This window comes from Rhopilema esculentum, chromosome 6 (genome assembly GCF_057945365.1).
Source record: "Rhopilema esculentum isolate cy_ngs chromosome 6, ASM5794536v1, whole genome shotgun sequence".
Lineage (NCBI taxonomy): Eukaryota > Metazoa > Cnidaria > Scyphozoa > Rhizostomeae > Rhizostomatidae > Rhopilema > Rhopilema esculentum.
Genome location: NC_142820.1, coordinates 10,479,371 through 10,500,472, shown reverse-complemented (window position 1 = coordinate 10,500,472; position 21,102 = coordinate 10,479,371).

Here is a 21,102-nt window from a genome sequence, read left to right as displayed (position 1 = left end):
ACAACTGTTTTAAAAATCTTATCTTCCTTGCCAATAATTTTTTAATAAAATATGAATAACTTCACAATTGGAATGAGAACTAACGAATGCTACTTTAAAGTTTTTATTTGGTAACCTTCAAGTTAAAAGTATCTTTATACCTATGCATTGACAGTATATTTAACTAACAGTCAATAATCAAAAGAAAAGCATGTGCAAGCTGTGCTGGAAACGGCGCGTAATACGGTACACAAAAAATGTATTTCAAGGTTTTTAGTAAAATATATAACAAGATACAGATTAAGATTCAATATGAGAAACACTAAATATTAGTCTTATAGATTACGATTTGTTAAAAAACTTGTTGAAGATGTAAATGGTTTGAAAAAGAGCAGACATAGAATCTTATAGTTTTAGTAAGTACCTGAAGGCAAACTATGCCTCGTTTTGCCATATTAAGCCAACTGATTGATACGTAAGTTAATACATGGGCCTCAATCAATTAATCAATGTGACGTCACAATCACATAGCGTAACATCAAGCAAATAAATTTTGAGCAATCAGTGTTTCAGTATCATTTTGATCGTAGTCCTACGTGGTACGTAAGGCCTATTTTCAGAGAAACAAAATTTACTAAGGTAATTTACAGAGAGATAATCATGTTTGGGAAGAACGTTTTTCACAGAAGCAGATCTACTGACTTTGAAGATAGTGGATCGAGGCGCTCATCAATTGGATTGGCTAGAAGCCTTTTTAACGGAATGTTCAGCATTTGCATGAACCAAGTCGACAGGAATGTAGTGCAGCCTCTTGTGTCTAAGACTGAAGATGAAGTGCAGCAAGAACTTGTGGATGTTGGAGCACAGTGTGGCAAAGATGATACTGCAAGCCTAAAATCTTCTAATGAATTCAGGATTCCAACGATACATGCGAAACACGAAGAAAACAATTGCGACGAAGACAGAAGCAAGAACATGATGAGCAAACCTTCAAACCCAGCTTATGGTATGCCGGAAGGTAGGTTTGAGGCAATGCGTTTGCAATTTTTCACAATGTCTATGAGATGCTTAAGATGTCTTTTAAACAAATAGTCCTGCTTTTGAACAATGCTTTGCTTTTGAACAATGACTTCTTCTTGCCATCAAATGTTTCTAAGCCATCCTCTTCATTTTTAGATTTCTGTTCTGTTGGGAAGAATATTCCAATGAACAACCGGTCGTCATCTGGCATATTTTGCTTGGATTCAGCTTCTGGAAGCTGTCAAGATGCAAATCTATCGACAAGCCATCAAAGTGCTGATGACGATGAAAGCTACTTCACAGATGATACTGAAGAAACTGAATCTAGCGAACTTGATTCGCAGTCTGATTCAACTGACACATCAGACAGTGAAACAGAAAGCGATCAACACGCATCGTCATCTGAGACTCCAGAATCCGTTGCTGAACACACATCAGAAGAGATAGAAGTCACTAAAGCAAAGCAGATAGACATATTTGCTGGCAAAACCCCTGAAGAAACAGAATACGAGCCAATGCCTCTGTTTGATACTCTTGTCGACGAAGAAGAATCTGTTCAGAAGCTCCACGATTATTTTCAAGTCCAAAAGCTAAATATCGACGGTTTATATAAGCCGGGTCCAATTGGATCATATGAGGTTTCTTCAGAAATCAAGGAATATATTGATAAAGCCGTTGGAGAAATAGAAGATACCGGTGTTAGTGCTTTAGCAGATGCCTCTTATCACTTATTACCTGAAGAAGATAGAGAATACAACAATGCAGCTGGCACAAATCAAAGCGGGTATGGCTTCCTCCCAATTCAATGGGAACAATACGATGAAGAGGTAGAAAAAGATGAAGAGGAGTACACAGAAAAAAGAACATTGAGCACGTATGACAAATATTCACAGGGTCAGCTGTATTTCAATCCTACGCCAATGGACGATATATTGGAAGAGAGTAATATTGACGTCACTGATTCTAAATCCTGCTGGGTTTTCAGAAACATTGCTACTGAGTACAACGCTGACACACTCTCTGCCATCGTTCCATTTGCAAATGAAATGAAACAGGAAGAAAGAGAAGAATACGGGCTAAAAGGTAACAGTATTTTCATTGCTCTCTTACTAGCCATTTCCTCGTATTAAAGAAGCATATTCTTACTTATTCTTGTTGTTCGAAATCAAAGAGAGTTTCAAAGAGAAATTATGGGAGTTTCAGTCATGTATAAACTTGAAAGCCTAGTGTCGGACGGGCATCTGTTTTTAAAAATTCAATGTGCATAAAAAACATTTGTGTTAACAAAACCAATTTTGTTTCAATGCTTTGATAAGTTGATATCCTTTCATTCAGTTGTTGCATATTAATGGCACTGTAGACTGAAATTTGTTCTATACGATAATGTAATGATAAATCAATTTTTTTCATTCAGACTCCAAACCACTAAAGCGAAAGATCAAGGAAAAGTTTGCAAAGCTCAAAAGATACTTTACAAGGAAGAGCAGAAAAGTAGCTCCTGAGCCTGAAGAGCAGGAAGACTCAGAGGAACCTGAAATGTTCTTGTTAAGATTTAATGGCGAATGGATTTACTGTTATGAGGATAAAGTCCTAGACGAGGAAACAGGAGATGCGTGTATCGTTTCTATTGGACAATACGAATATCCGGACCATGATCACGTATGTGCATTTACTTACATTCGTGTTCTCACAGTGTCAATAATATTTTCCACTATCTTCATTATTCCTTAAATTGAAATGAAATTCTTTCTTTTCTACGGTCCAAAGAAAACATTTTCAGCACTCGTTTTTGTCTGGTGTATAAGATTGTTGAAGAATTATTGGTCAACAAAAATGGCTTTCTTTTTTGAGAATCTGCTACCATACCTTAACTGTACTTAGTCAGAATTAAACAAAGTTGACAGAAAGCCTTTTTCATATGAGACTGATTGAATCGTCTATGCACTTTAACCTTTCACCCAGTTCTATTCATGTGAGAGATGTAAGGATTGATGCACAAGCATTTGAGAAATTATTGGAATACTGATTCAAGAAACCTTTCTTTAAAATTCAAATTTGAATATGTCTCAATTCTGTCACTTCTCCCATTCATCATCTCTTATAATCTAAAAATTTACTACCTTTCAGATTCGCAAAAGAATTGTAATGGACCCAAAACTGGGCACCATCGAAGAAGATGATGATGAATACATTGTTCAATAGTTCACCGCCATTGTTCCTCTAAGGCTGGTAGCCTAATATTTCATTTCTTCAAAAGGGGAAGCTATCATAGTTGTTGTTTGGTTGTTCATGTCAGATATGTTGCAAGCAGTGTTAGGCCCCTTAGTAAAACAAATTTTTTTACTACATTCAAACTCAAGGAAATCATTTTCTAAAGAGATAAAGCACCTATTTGCTTTTGCAACCCCGTAATGTCTCTATGTAATACATATTAGGATGGAAAAATTCATATTTCAGTTTAAAGGGGCGAATCTTTAGCTTTGAAAATATCACGTACCTGAAACCCTTATCATCTAAATTCCCGAAGTTGAACTTTATACTTTATCTTGCCTTCTCATGATTGTATAATTATATTTATTTCTAAATGATTCTATTTTGTTTTATAGCGCTGATAAAAACAGTTAAAAGCCGAATCCGAAAACAGAGCCAAGTTTCATTCAGACTTTGAAATGTGCAGAAAATGCAAAAGGACATCATTATATAAAGACTTTAAATTTCCAATTCCTTTTAATACCGATAATGACTTTTTTGTTAGTCATTATGCTAAAGGATATGTTCCATCCTTTAAATTGTACATAATGTTTGATTTTTATTAATGCGATTCTATATATAAAAAACTGTCATTTTTGCTTGTTATCTCGATAATAACTACTTAATATCTTAATGAACATTAACTCTTGTTGCTAGCTACGAACCAGTAATAATTTTAATGAAACCTGACTAAAGACAGTAGTGCTGCACTTTCGATTGTCATTTGCTTTGATTCATAGAATAGCTTGAAATTGCTTCTAAACATGTGTTTCTATAAGTTGCTTTGCAAGCTCTAGTTTTATTGCGGAATTTGAAGAAAAGGTGAGTGCAAGCCAAACATGTACTCGTTCATCATGGGATCCCTAAAAAGTACTTTCCAGTGCATATCTCAAACAAATTTAATCCTTTTATTGAAAGAGTATTCAAAAGTTTTCATTTTATCAGAAAAAGATTGTAATATTCGTTCGATAGGCACTTTTATTTTTGCACGCAATAATAAGCATGTGTAAGCAATTTGATCGAAAAAAAACAGTAACTTTCAAAAATCTTCATAAGTTCTAAAACAAAGATGCTAAATGCTGTTGCTCTATATGAGAAAGGCTATATTAGAGTGACAGGCAATGGACAATTTTTTTAAAAATATATACCTCAAGTTATTACTTGTAGCAGACTAGCTATTTCAGCTGAAATGGCAATTGTCAATAGAAATTCATTTCAGATAAGCGCAAAATACAAGCCGATGAAGAAAATAATAAGATTTGCAAGTTGTAAGTCCACAGTTTGATAACAGCAGTAAATGATAAATAAATAAAATATTTGGTGCAAAGGTATGATATTTCAAGTTAGTTACTGAGAAGAATGAATTAAGCAAGATGATCTTCATAATGTACAGATTTTATAGCAAATTTTTTAATATAATATTTACACTACTGATTTTTTTTAAAACTAAAAAGCTTCATGTAACCAGCAGCGTGATTCATGTCTTGAAATAACCTTACGTGCTGCAAAGTCCAGAAATGCAGTTTTCGCCAACCAAAACATGAATATTTCTACTGCTTCCACTCTTTCCCTCTGCTTATTTTCTACCGCAAGACATTAGAGGTGGCTCCGATTGAAAGCTCTCCTAGAATATCTTAAATTCCGACGTCCCTTTCGAATCTAGGATACTCTTTTGTGATTTTGAACAATGTTGTGAAACCCCCTTTAAATATTTTATCGCAAAAATGAAGAATCGTTGCCATCTACGGGTGCTGTCGGCAAATATAGAATGTGTCACTCACTTTGTTAACAAATGAGGACGGGATACCACCAAAAGCACGCCAGCTAGCAATTGAACTGCTTACACCCTAATAATTTAAGAACAACTTGAGAAAAATCTAGCCACAAAATTTCCCTTTACGGGATCTAAGTAAATTAGGGTTACATCTGGAAGGTTGGGTGGGTAATGAGCCTTTACCAACTATAGGCCTATAGCTATTGTAGGTTTGTTTCCATCAGATATAGAAAGCAAAGCTAAAACTAAACAAAAGGAGCTTTCCGAATTGTGTTCAAGAAGAATAAATTATATGGATTTCTGCTCATTGCATATTCCATGTTTCTATTTCATAGACGATTCAAAATCCTAGAGGGGCTTTTCACATCAATGACAGATGCATGCTTTGACTGTGTTCGAAAAATTATGCTTGGCTCCTGTCATACAACTGTTTTAAAAATCTTATCTTCCTTGCCAATAATTTTTTAATAAAATATGAATAACTTCACAATTGGAATGAGAACTAACGAATGCTACTTTAAAGTTTTTATTTGGTAACCTTCAGGTTAAAAGTATCTTTATACCTATGCATTGACAGTATATCTAACTAACAGCCAATAATCAAAAGAAAAGCATGTGCAAGCTGTGCTGGAAACGGCGCGTAACACGGTACACAAAAAATGTATTTCAAGGTTTTTAGTGAAATATATAACAAGATACAGATTAAGATTCAATATGAGAAACACTAAATATTAGTCTTTTAGATTACGTCTTGTTAATGAACTTGAAGAAGATGTGAATGGTTTGAAAAAGAGCAGACATAGAATTCTATAGTTTTAGTTAGTACCTAAAGACAAACTATGCCTCGTTTTGCCATATTAAGCCAACTGATTGATACGTAAGTTAATACATGGGCCTCAATCAATTAATCAATGTGACGTCACAATCACATAGCGTAACATCAAGCAAATAAATTTTGAGCAATCAGTGTTTCAGTATCATTTTGATCGTAGTCCTACGTCGTACGTAAGGCCTATTTTCAGAGAAACAAAATTTACCAAGGTAATTTGCAGAGAGATAATCATGTTTGGGAAGAACGTTTTTCACAGAAGCAGATCTACTGACTTTGAAGATAGTGGATCGAGGCGCTCATCAATTGGATTGGCTAGAAGCCTTTTTGACGGAATGTTCAGCATTTGCATGAACCAAGTCGACAGGAATGTAGTGCAACCTCTTGTGTCTAAGACTGAAGACGAAGTACAGCAAGAAGTTCTGAATGTTGAAGTACAGTGTGGCAAAGAGGATACTGCAAGCCCAAAATCTTCTAATGAATTCGGGATTTCAACGATAGATGCGGCGCAAGAAGAAAACAATTGCGACGAAAACAGAAGCAAGAACATGATGAGCAAACCTTCAAACCCAGCTCATGGTATGCCGGAAGGTAGGTTTGAGGCAATGCGTTTGCCATTTTTCACAATGTCTATGAGATGCTTAAAATGTCTTTTAAACAAATATTCCTGCTTTCAAACAATGCCTTTTTCTTGCCATCAAATGTTTCTAAGCCATCCTCTTCATTTTTAGATTCCTGTTCTGTTGGGAAGAAAATTCCAATGAACAACCGGTCGTCATCTGGCATATTTTGCTTGGATTCAGCTTCTGGAAGCTGTCAAGACACAAATCTATCGACAAGCCATCAAAGTGCTGATGACGATGAAAGCTACTTCACAGATGATACTGAAGAAACTGAATCTAGCGAACTTGATTCGCAGTCTGATTCAACTGACACATCAGACAGTGAAACAGAAAGCGATCAACACGCATCGTCATCTGAGACTCCAGAATCCGTTGCTGAACACACATCAGAAGAGATAGAAGTCACTAAAGCAAAGCAGATAGACATATTTGCTGGCAAAACCCCTGAAGAAACAGAATACGAGCCAATGCCTCTGTTTGATACTCTTGTCGACAAAGAAGAATCTGTTCAGAAGCTCCACGATTATTTTCAAGTCCAAAAGCTAAATATCGACGGTTTATATAAGCCGGGTCCAATTGGATCATATGAGGTTTCTTCAGAAATCAAGGAACATATTGATAAAGCCGTTGGAGAAATAGAAGATACCGGTGTTAGTGCTTTAGCAGATGCCTCTTATCACTTATTACCTGAAGAAGATAGAGAATACAACAATGCAGCTGGCACAAATCAAAGCGGGTATGGCTTCCTCCCAATTCAATGGGAACAATACGATGAAGAGGTAGAAAAAGATGAAGAGGAGTACACAGAAAAAAGAACATTGAGCACGTATGACAAATATTCACAGGGTCAGCTGTATTTCAATCCTACGCCAATGGACGATATATTGGAAGAGAGTAATATTGACGTCACTGATTCTAAATCCTGCTGGGTTTTCAGAAACATTGCTACTGAGTACAACGCTGACACACTCTCTGCCATCGTTCCATTTGCAAATGAAATGAAAAAGGAAGAAAGAGAAGAATACGGGCAGAAAGGTAACAGTATTTTCATTGCTCTCTTACTAGCCTTGCTCGTATTAAAGAAGCATATTCTTGCTTATTGTCCTTGTTCGAATTCAAAGAGAGTTTCAAAGAGAAATTAAGCGAGTTTCAAAGTCACAGTCATGTATAAACTTGAAAAATAAGCGTCGAACGGATGTCTGTTTTTGTATATTCCATGTGCATAAATACCTTCGTGTTAATAAAATCAATCATTATCCAATGGATTATTGAAGTTTTGTTTGTAGTTTATTTCTTCGTCGTATTATTACTTCAATCAATAATCGTCAGTCTCTATCAGTCTCTATTTCTTAAGCATATAGCTTGAGTTCAAGAACTCGTAATCCTATCTAAAGGGGGCAAACAGTAATTTTCATTAAGTTACGCCTATCAAAAGCATATTTGGCTTTTTGCTGAGGCCACTAGTTGCAGGACCTAACTATATTGCATTGTAGATTCACGTTTTTTTCTTTGTTTCAATGCTTTGATAAGTTGATATCCTTTCATTCAGTTGTTGCATATTAATGGCACTGTAGACTGAAATTTGTTCTATACGATAATGTAATGATAAATCAATTTTTTTCATTCAGACTCCAAACCACTAAAGCGAAAGATCAAGGAAAAGTTTGCAAAGCTCAAAAGATTCTTTACAAGAAAGAGCAGAAAAGTAGCTCCTGAGCCTGAAGAGCAGGAAGACTCAGAGGAACCTGAAATGTTCTTGTTGAGATTTAATGGCGAATGGAATTACTGTTATGAGGATAAAGTCCTAGACGAGGAAACAGGAGATGCGGGTATCGTTTCTATTGGACAATACGAATATCCGGACCATGATCACGTATGTGCATTTACTTACATTCGTGTTCTCACAGTGTCAATAATATTTTCCACTATCTTCATTATTCCTTAAATTGAAATGAAATTCTTTCTTTTCTACGGTCCAAAGAAAACATTTTCAGCACTCGTTTTTGTCTGGTGTATAAGATTGTTGAAGAATTATTGGTCAACAAAAATGGCTTTCTTTTTTGAGAATCTGCTACCATACCTTAACTGTACTTAGTCAGAATTAAACAAAGTTGACAGAAAGCCTTTTTCATATGAGACTGATTGAATCGTCTATGCACTTTAACCTTTCACCCAGTTCTATTCATGTGAGAGATGTAAGGATTGATGCACAAGCATTTGAGAAATTATTGGAATACTGATTCAAGAAACCTTTCTTTAAAATTCAAATTTGAATATGTCTCAATTCTGTCACTTCTCCCATTCATCATCTCTTATAATCTAAAAATTTACTACCTTTCAGATTCGCAAAAGAATTGTAATGGACCCAAAACTGGGCACCATCGAAGAAGATGATGATGAATACATTGTTCAATAGTTCACCGCCATTGTTCCTCTAAGGCTGGTAGCCTAATATTTCATTTCTTCAAAAGGGGAAGCTATCATAGTTGTTGTTTGGTTGTTCATGTCAGATATGTTGCAAGCAGTGTTAGGCCCCTTAGTAAAACAAATTTTTTTACTACATTCAAACTCAAGGAAATCATTTTCTAAAGAGATAAAGCACCTATTTGCTTTTGCAACCCCGTAATGTCTCTATGTAATACATATTAGGATGGAAAAATTGATATTTCAGTTTAAAGGGGCGAATCTTTAGCTTTGAAAATATGTCGTACCTGAAACCCTTATCATCTAAATTCCCGAAGTTGAACTTTATACTTTATCTTGCCTTCTCCTGATTGTATAATTATATTTATTTCTAAATGATTCTATTTTGTTTTATAGCGCTGATAAAAACAGTTAGAAGCCGAATCCGAAAACAGAGCCAAGTTTCATTCAGACTTTGAAATGTGCAGAAAATGCAAAAGGACATCATTATATAAAGACTTTAAATTTCCAATTCCTTTTAATACCGGTAATGACTTTTTTGTTAGTCATTATGCTAAAGGATATGTTCCATCCTTTAAATTGTATATAATGTTTGATTTTTATTAATGCGATTCTATATATAAAAAACGGTCATTTTTGCTTGTTATCTCGATATGAACTACTCAATATCTGAATGAACATTAACTCTTGTTGCTAGCTATGAGCCAGTAATAATTTTAATGAAACCTGACTAAGGATATTAGTGCTTCACTTTCGATTGTCATTTGCTTTGATCCATAGAAGAGCTTGAAATTGCTTATAAACATGTGTTTCTATAAGTTGCTTTGCAAGCTCTAGTTTTAATGCGGAATTTGAAGTAAAGGTGAGTGCAAACCAAACATGTACTCGTTCGTCATGGGATCCCTAAAAAGTACTTTCCAGTGCATATCTCAAACAAATTTAATCTTTTTATTGAAAGACTATTCAAAAGTTTTCAATTTATCACAAAAAGATTGTAATATTCGTTCGATAGGCACTTTTTTTTTGCACTCAATAATAAGCATGTGTAAGCAATTTGATCGAAAAAAAACAGTAACTTTCAAAAATCTTCATAAGTTCTAAAACAAAGATGCTAAATGCTGTTGCTCTATATGATAAAGGCTATATTAGAGTGACAGGCAATGGACAATTTTTTTAAAAATATATACCTCAAGTTATTACTAGTAGCAGACTAGCTATTTCAGCTGAAATGGCAATTTTCAATAGAAATTCATTTCAGATAAGCGCAAAATACAAGCCGATAGAGAAAATAATAAGATTTGCAAGTTGTAAGTCCACAGTTTGATAACAGCAGTAGATGATAAATGAATAAAGTATTTGGTGCAAAGGTATGATATTTCAAGTTAGTTACTGAGAACAATGAATTAAGCAAGATGATCTTCATAATGTACAAATTTTATAGCAAATTTTTTTATATAATATTTACACTACTGATTTTTTTTAAAACTAAAAAGCTTCATGTAACCAGCAGCGTGATTCATGTCTTGAAATAACCTTACGTGCAGCAAAGTCCAGAAATGCAGTTTTCGCCAACCAAAACATGAATATTTCTACTGCTTCCACTCTTTCCATCTGCTTTTTTTCTACCGCAAGACATTAGAGGTGGCTCCGATTGAAAGCTCTCCTAGAATAACTTAAATTCCGACGTCCCTTTCGAATCTAGGATACTCTTTTGTGATTTTGAACAATGTTGTGAAACCCCCTTTAAATATTTTATCGCAAAAATGAGGAATCGTTGCCATCTACGGGTGCTGTCGGCAATTATAGAATGTGTCACTCACTTTGCTAACAAATGAGGACTGGATACCACCAAAAGCACGCCAGCTAGCAATTGAACTGCTTACACCCTAATAATTTAAGAACAACTTGAGAAAAATCTAGCCACAAAATTTCCCTTTACGGGATCTAAGTAAATTAGGGTTACATCTGGAAGGTTGGGTGGGTAATGAGCCTTTACCAACTATAGGCCTATAGCTATTGTAGGTTTGTTTCCATCAGATATAGAAAGCAAAGCTAAAACTAAACAAAAGGAGCTTTCCGAATTGTGTTCAAGAAGAATAAATTATATGGATTTCTGCTCATTGCATATTCCATGTTTCTATTTCATAGACGATTCAAAATCCTAGAGGGGCTTTTCACATCAATGACAGATGCATGCTTTGACTGTGTTCGAAAAATTATGCTTGGCTCCTGCCGTACAACAGATACAAAATTCTTATCTTCCTTCCCAATAATTTTTTAATCCAATATGAATAACTTCACAATCGGAATGAGAACTAACGAATGCTACTTTAAAGTTTTTATTTGGTAACCTTCAGGTTAAAAGTATCTTTATACCTATGCATTGACAGTATATCTAACTAACAGTCAATAATCAAAAGAAGAGCATGTGCAAGCTGTGCTGGAAACGGCGCGTAATACGGGACACAAAAAATGTATTTCAAGGTTTTTAGTAAAATATATAACAAGATACAGATTAAGATTCAATATGAGAAACACTAAATATTAGTCTTATAGATTACGATTTGTTAAAAAACCTGTTGAAGATGTAAATGGTTTGAAAAAGAGCAGACATAGAATCTTATAGTTTTAGTTAGTACCTAAAGACAAACTATGCCTCGTTTTGCCATATTAAGCCAACTGATTGATACGTAAGTTAATACATGGGCCTCAATCAATTAATCAATGTGACGTCACAATCACATAGCGTAACATCAAGCAAATAAATTTTGAGCAATCAGTGTTTCAGTATCATTTTGATCGTAGTCCTACGTCGTACGTAAGGCCTATTTTCAGAGAAACAAAATTTACTGAGGTAATTTACAGAGAGATAATCATGTTTGGGAAGAACGTTTTTCACAGAAGCAGATCTACTGACTTTGAAGATAGTGGATCGAGGCGCTCCTCCATTGGATTGGCTAGAAGCCTTTTTAACGGAATGTTCAGCATTTGCATGAACCAAGTCGACAGGAATGTAGTGCAACCTCTTGTGTCTACGACTGAAGAAGAAGTACAACAAGAAGTTGTGAATGTTGAAGCACAGTGTGGCAAAGATGATACTGCAAGCCCAAAATCTTCTAATGAATTCAGGATTTCAACGATAGATGCGGCACAAGAAGAAAACAATTGCGACGAAAACAGAAGCAAGAACATGATGAGCAAACCTTCAAACCCAGCTTATGGTATGCCGGAAGGTAGGTTTGAGGCAATGCGTTTGCCATTTTTCACAATATCTATGAGATGCTTAAGATGTCTTTTAAACAATTAGTCCTGCTTTTGAACAATGCTTTGCTTTTAAACAATGCCTTCTTCTTGTCATCAAATGTTTCTAAGCCATCCTCTTCATTTTTAGATTCCTGTTCTGTTGGGAAGAAAATTCCAATGAACAACCGGTCGTCATCTGGCATATTTTGCTTGGATTCAGCTTCTGGAAGCTGTCAAGACACAAATCTATCGTCAAGCCATCAAAATGCTGATGACGATGAAAGTTACTTCACAGATGATACTGAAGAAACTGAATCTAGCGAACTTGATTCGCAGTCTGATTCAACTGACACATCAGACAGTGAAACAGAAAGCGATCAACACGCATCGTCATCTGAGACTCCAGAATCCGTTGCTGAACACACATCAGAAGAGATAGAAGTCGCTAAAGCAAAGCAGATAGACATATTTGCTGGCGAAACCCCTGAAGAAACAGAATACGAGCCAATGCCTCTGTTTGATCCTATTGTCGACGAAGAAGAATCTGTTCAGAAACTCCATGAATATTTTCAAGTCCAAAAGCTAAATATCAACGGTTTATACAAGCCGGGTCCAATTGGATCATATGAGGTTTCTTCAGAAATCAAGGAACATATTGATAAAGCCGTTGGAGAAAATGAAGATACCGGTGTTAGTACTTTAGCAGATGCCTCTTATCACTTATTACCTGAAGAAGATAGAGTATACAACAATGCAGCTGGCACAAATCAAAGCGGGTATGGCTTCCTCCCAATTCAATGGGAACAATACGATGAAGAGGTAGAAAAAGATGAAGAGGAGTACACAGAAAAAAGAACATTGAGCACGTATGACAAATATTCACAGGGTCAGCTGTATTTCAATCCTACGCCAATGGACGATATATTGGAAGAGAGTAATATTGACGTCACTGATTCTAAATCCTGCTGGGTTTTCAGAAACATTGCTAGTGAGTACAACGCTGACACACTCTCTGCCATCGTTCCATTTGCAAATGAAATGAAAGAGGAAGAAAGAGAAGAATACGGGCAGAAAGGTAACAGTATTTTCATTGCTCCCTTACTAGCCTTGCTCGTATTAAAGAAGCATATTTTTTCTTATTGTCCTTGTTCGAATTCAAAGAGAGTTTCAAAGAGAAATTGAGCGAGTTTCAGAGTCACAGTCATGTATAAACTTGAAAACTAAGCGTCGGACGGACATCTGTTTTTGTAAATTCCATGTGCATAAAAACCTTCGTGTTAATAAAACCAATCATCATCCAAGGGATGATTGAAGCTTTGTTTGTACTTTTATTTCAGTCGATTTACTCTATTTCTTCAGCATATAGCTTGAGTTCAAGATCTCATAATCCTATGTAAAGGGGCAAACAGTAATCTTCTTTAAGTTACGCCTATCAAAAGCATATTTGGCTTTTTGCTGAGGCCACTAGTTGCAGGACCTAACTATATTGCATTGTAGATTCAAGTTTTTTTCTTTGTTTCAATGCTTTGATAAGTTGATATCCTTTCATTCAATTGTTGCATATTAATGGCACTGTAGACTGAAATTCATTCTATACAATAATGTAATGATAAATCAATTTTTTTCATTCAGAATCTAAACCACTAAAGCAAAGAATCAAGAAAAAGTTTGCAAAGCTCAAAAGATTCTTTACAAGAAAGAGCAGAAAAGTAGCTCCTGAGCCTGAAGAGCAGGAAGACTCAGAGGAACCTGAAATGTTCTTGTTGAGATTTAATGGCGAATGGAATTACTGTTATGAGGATAAAGTCCTAGACGAGGAAACAGGAGATGCGTGTATCGTTTCTATTGGACAATACGAATATCCGGACCATGATCACGTATGTGCATTTACTTACATTCGTGTTCTCACAGTGTCAATCATATTTTCCACTATCTTCATTATTCCTTAAATTGAAATGAAATTCTTTCTTTTCTACGGTCCAAAGAAAACATTTTCAGCACTCGTTTTTGTCTGGTGCTTAAGAACGTTGAAGAATTATTGGTCAACATAAGTGGTTTTCTTTTTTGAGAATGTGGTACCATACCTCAACTGTACTTAGTCACAATCAAACAAAGTTGACAGAGAGCCTCATTCATATGAGACTGATTGAATCGTCTATGCACTTTAACCTTTCACCCAGTTCTATTCATGTGAGAGATGTAAGGATTGATGCAAAAGCATTTAAGGAATATTTGGAATACTGATTCATGAAACCTTTCTTTAAAATTCAGATTTGAATAATGTCTTTATTCAATCATTTCTCCAATTCATCATCTCTTATAATATAAAAAACTATTACCTTTCAGATTCGCAAAAGAGTTATAATGGACCCAAAACTGGGCACCATTGAAGAAGAGGATGATGATGATGAATTCATTGCTCACTAGTTCACCCTCATCGTTCCTCTAAGGTTGGTAGCCTAATATTTCATTTCTTCAAAAGGGGAAGCTATCATAGTTGTTGTTTGGTTGTTCATGTCAGATATGTTGCAAGCAGTATAGGAGTTAGGCCCCTTAGTAAAACAAATTATTTTTTACTACATTCAAACTTGAAGAAATCATTTTTTAAAGAGACAAAGCGCCTATTTGCTTTTTGCAACCCCGTAATGTTTATATGTAATACATATTAGGATGGAAAAATTGATATTTCAGTTTAAAGGGGCGAATCTTTAGCTTTGAAAATATCTCGTACCTGAAACCCTTATCATTTAATTTCCCGAAGTTGAACTTTATACTTTATCTTGCCTTCTCATTATTGTATAGTTAGATTTATTTCTAAATGATTCTATTTTGTTTTATAGCGCTGATAAAACATTTAAAAGCCGAATCAGAAAACAGAGCCAAGTTTCATTCAGACTTTGAAATGTGCAGAAAATGCAAAAGGACATCATTATATAAAGACTTTAAATTTCCAATTCCTTTTAATACCGATAATGACTTTTTTGTTAGTCATTATGCTAAAGGATATGTTCCATTCTTTAAATTGTATATAATGTTTGATTTTTATTAATGCGATTCTATATATAAAAAACTGTCATTTTTGCTTGTTATCTCGATATAAACTACTTAATATCTGAATGAACATTAATTGCGGAATTTGAAGAAAAGGTGCGTGCAAACCAAACATGTACTCATTCATCATGGGATCCCTAAAAAGTACTTTCCAGTGCATATCTCAAACAAATTTAATCTTTTTATTGAAAGACTATTCAGAAGTTTTCAATTTATCACAAAAAGATTGTAATATTCGTTCGATAGGCACTTTTATTTTTGCACTCAATAATAAGTATGTGTAAGCAATTTGATCGAAAAAATTTTTCAAAGTAACTTTGAAAAATCTTCATAAGTTCTAAATCAAAGATGCTAAATGCTGTTGCTCTATATGAGAAAGGCTATATGAGAGTGACAGACAATGGACAATTTTTTTAGAAATATATACCTCAAGTTATTACTTGTAGCAGACTAGCTATTTCAGCTGAAATGGCAATTGTCAATAGAAATTCATTTCAGATAAGCGCAAAATACAAGCCGATAGAGAAAATAATAAGATTTGCAAGTTGTAAGTCCACAGTTTGATAACAGCAGTAAATGATAAATAAATAAAGTATTTGGTGCAAAGGTATGATATTTCAAGTTAGTTACTGAGAAGAATGAATTAAGCAAGATGATCTTCATAATGTACAAATTTTATAGCAAATTTTTTTATATAATATTTACACTACTGATTTTCTTTAAAACTAAAAAGCTTCATGTAACCAGCAGCGTGATTCATGTCTTGAAATAACCTTACGTGCTGCAAAGTCCAGAAATGCAGTTTTCGCCAACCAAAACATGAATATTTCTACTGCTTCCACTCTTTCCATCTGCTTATTTTCTACCGCAAGACATTAGAGGTGGCTCCGATTGAAAGCTCTCCTAGAATAACTTAAATTCCGACGTCCCTTTCGAATCTAGGATACTCTTTTGTGATTTTGAACAATGTTGTGAAACCCCCTTTAAATATTTTATCGCAAAAATGAGGAATCGTTGTCATCTAGGGGTGCTGTCGGCAAATATTGAATGTGTCATTTACTTTATTAACAAATGAGGCCTGGAAACCCCCGAAAGCACGCCAGCTAGCAATTGAACTGCTTACACCCTAATAATTTAAGAATAACTTGAGAAAAATCTAGCCTTAAAATTCCGTTTGCGGGTTTTAAGTAAATTAGGGCTGTATCTGAAAGGTTGGGTGCATAATGAGCCTTTACCAACTATAGGCCTATAGCTATTGTAGGTTTGTTTCCTTCAGGTATAGAAAGTAAAGCTAAAACTAAACAAAACAAGCTAAACGAACAAACACTACATTTTCATCATATATTTCAGATTTCTGCTCACTGCATATTCCATATTTCTAATTCATAGACGATTCAAAATCCTAGAGGGGCTTTTCACATCAATGACAGATGCATGCTTTGACTGTATTAGAAAAATTGTGCTTGGATCCTGCCGTACAACAGTTTCAAAATTCTTATCTTCCTTCCCAATAATTTTTTAATCCAATATGAATAACTTCACAATTTGAATGGGAACTAACGAATGCTACTTTAAACTTTTCATTTGGTAACCTTCAGGTTACAAGTACCTTTATACCTATGCATTGACAGTATATTTAACTAACAGTCAATAATCAAAAGAAAAGCATGTGCAAGCTGTGCTGGAAACGGCGCGTAATACGTTACACAAAAAATGTATTTCAAGATTTTTAGTAAAATATACAACAAGATACAGATTAAGATTCAATATGGGAAACACTAAATAATAGTCTTATAGATTACGATTTGTTAAAAAACTTGTTGAAGATGTAAATGGTTTGAAAAAGAGCAGACATAGAATCTTATAGTTTTAGTAAGTACCTAAAGGCAAACTATGCCTCGTTTTGCCATATTAAGCCAACTGATTGATACGTAAGTTAATACATGGGCTTCAATCAATTAATCAATGTGACGTCACAATCACATAGCGTAACATCAAGCAAATAAATTTTGAGCAATCAGTGTTTCAGTATCATTTTGATCGTAGTCCTACGTCGTACGTAAGGCCTATTTTCAGAGAAACAAAATTTACTAAGGTAATTTGCAGAGAGATAATCATGTTTGGGAAGAACGTTTTTCACAGAAGCAGATCAACTGACTTTGAAGATAGTGGATCGAGGCGCTCATCAATTGGATTGGCTAGAAGCCTTTTTGACGGAATGTTCAGCATTTGCATGAACCAAGTCGACAGGAATGTAGTGCAACCTCTTGTGTCTAAGACTGAAGACGAAGTACAGCAAGAAGTTCTGAATGTTGAAGTACAGTGTGGCAAAGATGATACTGCAAGCCCAAAATCTTCTAATAAATTCAGGATTTCAACGATAGATGCGGCACAAGAAGAAAACAATTGCGACGACAACAGAAGCAAGAACATGATGAGCAAACCTTCAAACCCAGCTTATGGTATGCCGGAAGGTAGGTTTGAGGCAATGCGTTTGCCATTTTTCACAATGTCTATGAGATGCTTAAGATGTCTTTTAAACAAATAGTCCTGCTTTTGAACAATGCTTTGCTTTTGAACAATGCCTTCTTCTTGCCATCGAATGCTTCTAAGCCATCCTCTTCATTTTTAGATTCCTGTTCTGTTGGGAAGAAAATTCCAATGAACAACCGGTCGTCATCTGGCATATTTTGCTTGGATTCAGCTTCTGGAAGCTGTCAAGACACAAATCTATCGACAAGCCATCAAAGTGCTGATGACGATGAAAGCTACTTCACAGATGATACTGAAGAAACTGAATCTAGCGAACTTGATTCGCAGTCTGATTCAACTGACACATCAGACAGTGAAACAGAAAGCGATCAACACGCATCGTCGTCTGAGACTCCAGAATCCGTTGCTGAACACACATCAGAAGAAACAGAAGTCGTTAAAGCAAAGCAGATAGACATTTTTGCTGGTGAAACCACTGAAGAAACAGAATACGAGCCAATGCCTCTGTTTGATCCTATTGTCGACGAAGAAGAATCTGTTCAGAAGCTCCACGAGTATTTTCAAGTCCAAAAGCTAAATATCAACGGTTTATACAAGCCGGGTCCAATTGGATCATATGAGGTTTCTTCAGAAATCAAGGAACATATTGATAAAGCCGTTGAAGAAAATGAAGATACTGGTGTTAGTACTTTAGCAGAGGCCTCTTATCACTTATTACCTGAAGAAGATAGAGAATACAACAATGCAGCTGGCACAAATCAAAGCGGGTATGGCTTCCTCCCAATTCAATGGGAACAATACGATGAAGAGGTAGAAAAAGATGAAGAGGAGTACACAGAAAAAAGAACATTGAGCACGTATGACAAATATTCACAGGGTCAGCTGTATTTCAATCCTACGCCAATGGACGATATATTGGAAGAGAGTAATATTGACGTCACTGATTCTAAATCCTGCTGGGTATTCAGAAACATTGCTAGTGAGTACAACGCTGACACACTCTCTGCCATCGTTCCATTTGCAAATGAAATGAAACAGGAAGAAAGAGAAGAATACGGGCTAAAAGGTAACAGTATTTTCATTGCTCTCTTACTAGCCATTTCCTCGTATTAAAGAAGCATATTCTTACTTATTCTTGTTGTTCGAAATCAAAGAGAGTTTCAAAGAGAAATTATGGGAGTTTCAGTCATGTATAAACTTGAAAGCTTAGTGTCGGACGGGCATCTGTTTTTAAAAATTCAATGTGCATAAAAAACATTTGTGTTAACAAAACCAATTTTGTTTCAATGCTTTGATAAGTTGATATCCTTTCATTCAGTTGTTGCATATTAATGGCACTGTAGACTGAAATTTGTTCTATACGATAATGTATTGATAAATCAATTTTTTCCATTCAGACTCCAAACCACTAAAGCGAAAGATCAAGGAAAAGTTTGCAAAGCTCAAAAGATTCTTTACAAGAAAGAGCAGAAAAGTAGCTCCTGAGCCTGAAGAGCAGGAAGACTCAGAGGAACCTGAAATGTTCTTGTTGAGATTTAATGGCGAATGGAACTACTGTTATGAGGATAAAATCCTAGACGAGGAAACAGGAGATGCGTGTATCGTTTCTATTGGACAATACGAATATCCGGACCATGATCACGTATGTGCATTTACTTACATTCGTGTTCTCACAGTGTCAATCATATTTTCCACTATCTTCATTATTCCTTAAATTGAAATGAAATTCTTTCTTTTATACGGCCCAAAGAAAACATTTTCAGCACTCGTTTTTGTCTGGTGCTTAAGAACGTTGAAGAATTATTGGTCAACATAAGTGGTTTTCTTTTTTGAGAATCTGGTACCATACCTTAACTTTACTTAGTCACAATCAAACAAAGTTGACAGAAAGCCTCATTCATATGAGACTGATTGAATCGTCTATGCACTTTAACCTTTCAACCAGTTTATTCATGTGAGAGATGTAAGATTGATGCACAAGCATTTACGAAATAATTGAAATCCTGATTCATGAAACTTTTCTTTAGTATTCAAATTTGAATATGTCTCAATTCGGCCACTTCTCCCATTCATTATCTTTTAGAATCTAAACAAATTATTACCTTTCAGATTCGCAAAAGAGTTGTAATGGACCCAAAACTGGGTACCATCGAAGAAGAGGATGATGAATTCATTGTTCAATAGTTCACCGCCATCGTTCCTCTAAGGTTAGTAGCCTAATATTTCATTTCTTCAAAAGGGGAAGCTATCAAGTTGTTGTTTGGTTGTTCATGTCAGATATGTTGCAAGTAGTGTAAAAGTTAGGCCCCTTAGTAAAACAAATTCTTTTTTACTACATTCAAACTTGAAGAAATCATTTTTTAAAGAGACAAAGTACCTATTTGCTTTTGCAACCCCGTAATGTCTCTTTGTAATACATATTAGGATGGAAAAATTGATATTTCAGTTTAAAGGGGCGAATCTTTAGCTTTGAAAATATCTCGTACCTGAAACCCTTATTATTTAATTTCCCGAAGTTGAACTTTATACCTTATCTTGTCCTCTCATGACTGTATAATTAGATTTATTTCTAAATGATTCTATTTTGTTTTATAGTGCTGATAAAACAGTTGAAAGCCGAATCAGAAAACAGAGCCAAGTTTCATTCAGATTTTGAAATGTGCAGAAAATGCAAAAGGACATCATTATATAAAGACTTTAAATTTCCAATTCCTTTTAATACCGATGAAGACTTTTTTGTTAGTCATTATGCTAAAGGATAGGTTCCATTCTTTAAATTGTACATAATGTTTGATGTTTATTAATGCGATTCTATATATAAAAAACTGTCATTTTTGCTTGTTATCTCGATATGAACTACTTAATATCTGAATGAACATTTACTCTTATTGCTAGCTACGAGCCAGTAATAATTTTAATGGAAACCTGACTAAGGATATCAGTGCTGCACTTTCGATTTTCATTTGCTTTGATTCACAGAAGAGCTTGAAATTGCTTCTAAACGTGTGTTTCCATAAGTTGCTTTGCAAGCTCTAGTTTTGATGCGGAATTTGAAGTAAAGGTGCGTGCAAACCAAACATATATCCATTCGTCATGAGATCCCTAAAAAGTATTTTCCAGTGCATATCTCCAACATATTTAGTTTTTTTAGTAAAAGACTATGCAGAAGTTTTCAATTTATCACAAAAAGATTGGAATATTCGTTCCAAAGGCACTTTTGTTTATTGCACACAATAATAAGCATGTATAAGTATTTTGATTGAAAAATGCTTCTTTTGATTATTGATTGCATCTTGATTGCATTTCACACTTTCAAAGTAACTTTAAAAAAAATTCATAAGTTCTAAAACAAAAGATACTAAATGCTGTTGTTCTATCTGAGAAAGGCTGTTGAGTTGAGAAAATACTACTTAACA